The 8,459-nt window shown below is 58.1% G+C and overlaps 1 protein-coding gene across 1 annotated transcript in view; it reads right to left on the reverse strand.

The window, feature by feature from the left end:
• STK32C (serine/threonine kinase 32C) overlaps nucleotides 1-8,459 on the reverse strand; it is a 97,296-nt gene that overhangs the window by 32,860 nt on the left and 55,977 nt on the right. The window lies entirely within an intron of this gene.

Genomic DNA, 8,459 nt, shown 5'->3' on the forward strand with positions numbered 1-8,459 from the left:
AGGCAGTCACACACACACATGCATACCACATACACACATGCAACACAGAGGCAGTCACACACACATGCATACCACATACACACATGCAACACACAGAGGCAGTCACACACATGCATACCACATACACACATGCAACACACACAGGCATTCACACACATGCATACCACATACACACATGCAACACACAGAGGCAGTCACACACATGCATACCACATACACACATGTAACACACACACAGGCATTCACACACATGCATACCACACACACATGCAACACACAGTCACACACACATGCATACCACACACGCACATGCAACACACACACAGAGGCATTCACACACACACACCACATACACACATGCAACACACATGCAATCACACACATGCATACCACATACACACATGCAACACAGGCATTCACATACACAGCACATATACACATACAACACAGGCACACACACATACCACATACATGCAACACACAGGCACATGCACATGCATACCACATACATGCAACAAAGACACATGCATACTGCATATACACATGTAACATGCATGCATGCATATGCATACCACATACATGCAAAATACAGAGGCACACACATACATACCACATACATACATACAACATGCATACACGCACATGCATACCACATACAGGCAACATACAGAAGCACACATGCATACCACATACACATGCAACACACACATACACACATGCACAGACATGCAGGCACATACATGCACTCATGTACACAGTGCACACGTACACACCACATACATATGCACACACGCAGGCACACATGCACACATGTGCACACTGCACGCACACACCACACATGCACAGAGGCATGCACACGCACACAGACATGCAGGCACACATGCACACACACACAAGTAGTGCACACACACATACCACACACATACTACATACATGCACACACACACAGACATGCATGCATGCACACACCCACCACACACACCACATACATGCGTACATACCACATACATGCACACACAGGCATGCACACACGTACCACATACACAAATGCACACATACCACACACACCACATATACACATGCACAGATACATGCCACACACACACACACATGCATACCACATACAGAGGCACACACACATGCATACACACCACATGCATGCATGCACAGCCATACATACCACACACACCCAGAGGCATGCACACATACCACATACACAATGCACACACAGGCACGCACACACACATACCACATGCACACATTCACACACAGACATGCAGGTGCACATATACTCGTACACACATGCAGTGCATGCACATACACATACATACCACATACACACACAAAGGCATGTACACACATCCACACAGACATGCAGGCGCACATGCATACACACATGAACACACTCGTACACACATGCAGTACACACATACACATACAACACGCTCAGAGGCACACACATGCAGGCACACATACATGCACACATGGTACACACACAGGCATGCACACATGTACACACATGGAGGAGAGGGCACGCTGGGTAGACACTTGGACCGGACCAGGCTGTAGGCCCAGGGTGACTGTCCAGCCCCAACTGGGCCCCCAGCACTCCTGAAACCCTCACCCTGGGCCAGGCTTGGCACGTGGGCCAAGCACTCCCCATCAGAGGTCCAAGGTAGGAAGATCACCGTGTACTGAACCATCAACCCCCAAATCAGACGGTGTGAGCATGCAGCCCTGTGGCCAGCTCTGCAGCCTGCGCCCCTGAGAGCCACGGGCCTGGGTGCTCAGGGCGCTGGTGGGCATCCTCCAGACTGTGTGAGGGCTCCGGCCAAGAGCACTGTGTGGGGAAGAGCACTGTTCCCCACAGCCTGTCCCGGGCCCTGGCTCCAGCCAGCAGATTCCTTTGGTCCCCACAGAACAGGTCAGCTCAGCCCAGTAAACATCCTTCAGACCCAGCACCAGCATACGGGCCCAGTCAGGCAGGGGGAGCCCATCTCACACGCACAATCGCAGAATCATGGCGAAGTCAGCAAAACCCAAACAAAGGTCCGTATGAAACCATCTTAGTCCCAGCTAACAGAATCCAGAAACGCCATTGCTCCAAAGTCCCCAAGGGCACCGCACACTCCATGCCAAAGGGGAGTTGCTCCATGCCAGGCACTTGGCCGCTGCAGAGGGCTTGTGCCACCCTGAGCGGGTGGTCGGGCAGTGGGCTGGCGAGGAGGCCAGAGTCTATGCTCTGGAAAGTGACAGGCCGCATCTGGGGAGAAACCCAGGCTCGGCCGCCTGCAGGAACCGCAGCAGCCCCTGCCCCAGGAGCCCGGCACCAGGCCAGCGCTGAGGGGCTTCTGAAGATGCTGCTGGACATCATCGCCTTTTAGTGGCCACCGCTGGCTCCCTTTCAGCCAGGCTCCTAGACACTAGGGGGCTGTCGTGTAAGGGGTCACCCACGGCACATAGACGCAGGGTCCTCAGATCTCAGGTCCAGGATCCGGGCCTGGGCATCTCGGGAGCAGGGTCTGGACAGTGAGGACAGGGAGGCATCAATCTCCATGGCAACAAACATCACAGATAAGCAGCCCCCAGCACACCCAGCTTCCAATCAGTGTCAGCGTCCGCTGGCTGCAAATGTGACGAACAAACAGAGCCTCCTGCCAGGCTGAGATCACCCAGGCTGCCTTTGGGTGGAGCTGCCATCCTGGTGGCCTTTAGGGCATGGGACCCCCCAAGGAACCCCCCACAGGGCAGAACCTGGGCTACAGGCAGCGCTGACTCAAGCCACCCAGGGGGTGGCCTGGGACCCCTGCCTCCAAGCTGGCAACGGAGTTTCATCCAGAACCCCGATACCCCGGGATTCTTCTCAGCCAGTGCTGCTCTCTACCTGCAGCGAATCCCCCAGTAGAGGCGAGGAACCCCAGAACCAGCTCCTCCCAGCGTGGAATCTGAGGCCACAGGCTCGGCTGTGGTGTCATGTCCGCACCTGGCAGGGTGGTCCTGCAGCCGCCACTCGGGTTTGCCATGGCGACTGCAGGCACACAGGGGGCCCAGGCGAGGCGGCATCCAGCGGCCACGTCCACAGGCCCTGACCAGGGGCACGCGGCTGGGAGCCCCGGCCAGGCAGCTCTTCTTCACTCACAAACGTCCTCTTCCTCTTCTGCCCCTCTCCTGGGTCCACCTGAGACATGGGGTCACTGAGAGGACAGGCAGCTCCTCGGGTGGCTGGGGCGGTGGGGAAGGCCTTTTGACACGTTTTCTCAGTTCCTTCCTCACAGCCTGGAAAATGCGGCCGCTGTGCGCCTGCGCCCCTCTCCCTGCCAGCGCCCTTACTCATGCCGTCCCCTTCTTCCTCTCTGTCTCTTGGCCCCTGGAGCTGGTCTGTCCCTTCCTTCCATTCCCAGATACATGCTGAGCCAGCCCTTCCACGAGGGCTTCGCACCCCAGGCCTGGGCCCGGCTGAACGGGAGAAGGTCTCCAGTCCCACAGCTGGAGAGGAGCCTGGGCTGGGTATGAGCAGAAATCGGCCAGGCTACCACCCTGAAAGTCACGTGCAGCAGGCACCCCCAGGAGGTCTGTGAGAGCTCCTGGCCCAGCCTTTGCTGGGTGCAGACAGGGATGTGGGGATGGCCCGGAGTGAGGGGGTGCACAGGGCAGGGCGAGGAGCCCAGCTAACCAGGGGGCTTAGAAAGGAGAGGGCAGAGGCCCACTCAGGGTCAACAGGCGGGCTGCATGCAACTGTGTCCACTGCCCAAGAGCCAGCCACACCACCAAGAAATCCATCTAGGCAGGGGCTCTCGAACCCCCAAAGGGGCACCGCACCATTGAGACACACCTCTGCCTCCTGAAAGCGGTGCCCATCAGATGCCACCATGCTGGGTGGTGTCTCCCTGCAGCCTCCCGGACGACTGGAAACCCAGCTGCTGCCCCTACAGAAGTATTGACGGGTTTGCATGATCTCCCAGCGCTGGGAGGCACTTACCACCCCACCCCCAAAATACTCTGAGCTAAGTGAGGGCCTGGCTGTTATTCCCAGGAGCACGAGCCACGGTTAGCAAAGTGAGACCCGACCCTCCAGCAACACCTGCTCCCAGGCGAGGTGCCAGAGCCACACGCCCAGCCCACCCAACTCCTCCAGCCGGAGGCACAGCCGCGGGTTCCAGAGGACGCCCACTGCCCCTTTGACAGCTGCGGAATGGCAGGGCTCAGGGCCGTGCAGCTCAGGGACAAGGTTGACAGTTTGACGCTGGGAAAAGTTAGAAAATAAAGTCTCTCAGTCACAGTAGCAAAGAGTTACAGGTAACGACAGGAACAGCGTGTCCTAAACATAGCAAAATGTAGGAGACCCCTAGACAGGTAAGATCTTGACTTCGCTTTCAATTAATCTGAAAATGTAATTCCTACCCAAATCCCAGCGGGTTTATTTTTGACCTTGACAAGACATATTCAAAAATCCACGTGGAAAAATAAACACAGGGGAGGAGCCGGCATTTGCGGCACAGCGTGGAAGAGGAGGAGGGCGGGCGTCCCCGGAACACGCGGCCTCACGGTCAGCAGAGCCTGCAGGGCACAGTGCGGGAGGCCCAGAGAGGCCTGCGTATGGCCACGTGCCCCAAAGGCTGTCCACAAACAGCTCCAGACCAGGAGCCCACTGATTTAAAAATGCTGAATTCCAGCCGTGCGCGGTGGCTCATGCCTATCAGCCCAGCACTGTGGGAGGCGGCGGCAGGCAGATCTCTTGAGGTCAGGAGTTTGAGACCAGCCTGGCCAACAGAGCAAAACCCTGTCTCTACTAAAAATACAAAAAAGAAAAAAAATTATCTGGGCATGGTGGCACAAGCCTGTAGTCCTGGCTGCTCAGGAGGCTGAGGCAGGAGAATCACTTGAACCTGGGAGGCGGAGGTTGCAGTGAGCCGAGATCACGCCACTGCACTTTAGCTGGGTGACAGGGTGAGACTCTGACTCAAAAAAACAGGGGCTGAATTCCAGACGGACTCCATCTTCCCTCAGAACAGAATGTTTCTTGCCCTGATGGTGAATGAGGCGGCGCTCACCATGAAACAAAGGCCAACGGGAAAACAAGTCCCCACTGGGTGTGGGAGCGGCCTTTAAGCATGTACCGGGGCCCGGAGCCGGTGCCCACCCAGAGCACTGGACCAGTGGGGTGGGGTCGGAGTGGGGGAGTGCCGCATGACAGAGGGGCACCCATGGTGCAGGGCCAGGTGGCACCATACTCTGCGCTGTTGGCAAATAGCACCTGAAGGGGGCTCTCTGTGAACTCCCGTCACCCGCCTAAAAACAGACCCTCCCAGAGGAACTGGTGCCGCAGCCCCCGGTTGGAGAGAAGGGACCTTCCCCCGGAAGAGGGGCCAGGATCCACCCCCGCCCCAGGCTCTGTCACAAACCCTTACAGACCCCGTTGCTTCTTCGAGGGCTCCACAGTCTCCCCTAAAAGCTGCCCGCCCCCACTTCTCCTACCCAGCCTGCCCATCGGCCCTCAGGGCCACCACTGTTTTGGGTATTTTCTTTTTTCCCCAGGACCCCCCGTACACATAACTATGATAAAAAATCTGTCTGCTTTTCCTCCTGCCATGAGCCTCCTGTCAACACGTTTCACGCACCCGGCTCTCAGCCTCGGAGGGCAGCAGGAGGGGCAGCTCCTCCATGGAGCCTTTGGTTCAGGAAACCTTGGCCCAGAGGACAGGAAAACGCTGAACCCCACCCAGGGAACCACAGACCCGGAAAGGTCTAGGGCTTTGAGGAGTTCGGGTCCAGAGATGGAGCCCGCCTGACAGGCAGGAGGGGAAGGGGCCCGGCATGGGCTTGGGGTGGGTTCATGCCCGGCCCACCCTGCACGGGTGTGTGCCCTGCAGCCAAGCCTGGTCCCAGAGAGACGCTGAGGCAGCGACATCCAAGCAAACCACCCACCAGCTCACGGACGGATGCGGGAAGGGGGCTGCCCTGTGACCCGTGGTCCCTGTGATCACGGCCTCAGCCTGAGGTGACCACAGCCTGAGGCTGGAAATCAATGTCCTGGGCTCTGAACAAGCATCGTGAGGCAGTGCTGGGGGCAGTGAGCTTCTCAGACACCGCAGCCTTGGTAACCCCGGCTGGAAGCTGAGAAGGCACCAGGCTTCTAATCACACTGAGCAGCCTGGGGGCAGGCAGGGAGGAGGGTGTGCTGGACGAATGTCCTCGCCAGGGGGGTGGGGAGGGTAGACAAATGTGTATGCTGGGGCAGAAGGCGGGCTGGACAGATGTCCGTGCCAGTGAGGAACGGATCTTCTCCAGGCCTAGATTCTTTCCACCTATGTGGTTAGTCCTGGGATTAACCGTGGACCCCACTTGCTGGCATCAGCTGGACGGAAATGGGGAGCGCCATGTACTTCACACCCCAGAACTGCCCTTCAAAACAGTGAAAAGAGTGAATTTTATGTGTTATTCACTCTAATTTTTAAAAAATTGAAAGCAAAAAACAAAAACGAAAGCCAGGTCTAGATAATCCATTCCCAGGAGCAGCAGCCCCAAGGGTGGCGCCCTGGCCCCGAGGGTGGAGTCATGGCCCCGAGGGTGGCGCCGTGGCCCTGGGGGTGGAGCTGTGGCCTGGGGTTGGAGTCGTGGCCCCGAGGGTGGAGTCGTGGCCCCGAGGGTGGAGCAGCTGCACCACGGCCATTTGGCAGGATCGGACGGGCCCGGTCAGACTCGGAACACTGCACTACTCCTGAACGGGTGGGCTCCGGTGTGCTGCCAAGGGTCCCACTCCTCGACCCAGAGCCATTTTCACACTGGTGGATGTGGGCGCAGCTGAGCCTGTCCTGCCACCTCCTGCAGGGACAGGGGGACGGCTGGGCCTCCACTCTGCTGCTGCAGCCCCTCTGAACTGAGGCCACGTGTGAGCAGACGCAGCTGCCCCCCAGCCACACACAGAGCTGCCCTTCTCAGCGTCCTTCCCACCATGGGGTCATGGCCTTGGCAGTGAAGATCTGGAAGGACCCCTCCAGGTCAGTCACTGGCCTCATCCTCCCTTGGTGCCAGACACCCATCAGCAAGCGCCGCACAGAGCCCTGCAGGCCTGATGAGGAGGCCTAACGGGGAGCAGGAAGGACCCCTCCAGGTTCATGACTACCCCACATCTGAGCACGGTGGCTGCCTCCTGCTCCCTGCACTCCACAGCAGCCCATTTCTGGGCCAGTTGGCTTTTCCAAGGCTCTTAAGAACCAGTCCAAGGAATGGAACCCTGGGGGGTCTGCAGAAGGGGACAGGGCTGAGGCTGCCCACCTGTGCTCATCCCTAGGCAGGGGTGCAGGGTCAGCAGGGGCGGGGCGCAGCGGGGAGACACCGGGGGCTCAGGAAACAGCACCTGTTCCTGCCAACTTCGCCCCCAGGGCAGTTCTCTGCCCCTTAGATGCCCTCAGCCTGGCCCTCTCCAGACATACTGGCCCAGCTCAGGCTTCCCAGCCTCCCTCCTTGAACCTGTTCTGGGTGCCTGGCAACTCCCAGGGTCTCCCTGTCTAAGCCACCTCTCCTGAACCCGGTCGCAGCTGCCGTCCTCCACTGCCAGAGTGGAGCAGTCCCTGCAAACCCCATCCTGCCTGCCCCTCGTGTATCCCCGGGGGCCTGAGGAACAGAACTTGGGCTCAGCGGGGAGATCAGGAGGCCTGAGTCCGTCCCCACAGGCCTGAGTGTCTCTGATGAACTCTGCCAGGTTCAGCACCTTACCTCAACGGTCAAGTGGCCTCACCAGCAACAAAATGGCGCAGGTCCACGGGGGACCTGCAGGCACTAAAAACACTCTCTCCTGGGTGCACGGGAGCCTTCTCAACGCACTGCACAAAGAGGCTCATTTGCTCTGACTTTTCACCACCCCAAACCCCAAGTAACCCAGCGGAGCCATCGTTTGCAATACAACGAAATGGAGCTAATTAATCACATTCAAGCACCCTCCGTGTTATGCTCCGGTAGCATGGCAATAGCTTTAAAAAGGGCTTATGGGGCTTAAATAGACACAGTGTCCAGCAGCTGTATGGCGAGGCGCAGGAGGGAGGCAGGGCGCGTCTGCTAAGCCTCCCGGGACAGCTGAAAAGACCGTCCATTCAGAACGGATTCATCCCCAGCACAGCCTCGCGCAGAAGCCGGAGGGCTAATTCCAACTTTTCCAAGTGCTTGTTAAGCCTCTTTGAGTTATAATTACCCCCAATCTCTAGATATTACAAGGCGGCAATCAGGAAGTTAGATCTGGCCAAGAGAAAGCAAAGGGAGAGTGAAGGAACAGGCTCCGTCCAGGCCAGCAAGCAGGACAATCTGGAGGACGGGAGCAGGATGTTCTCTGGACGGGGCTGGAGACGGGGCTGGGGACGAGGACAGGGACCTGCTGAGGATGCAGGCTCAGCTCTCCCGGATGGGGCTGGAGATGGGATGGGGACAGGGACAGGGACCCGCTGAGGATGCAGGCTCAGCTCTCC

The sequence above is a fragment of the Cebus imitator genome, unplaced genomic scaffold (genome assembly GCF_001604975.1).
Source record: "Cebus imitator isolate Cc_AM_T3 unplaced genomic scaffold, Cebus_imitator-1.0 Scaffold495, whole genome shotgun sequence".
In the NCBI taxonomy this organism is placed as follows: Eukaryota; Metazoa; Chordata; class Mammalia; order Primates; family Cebidae; genus Cebus; species Cebus imitator.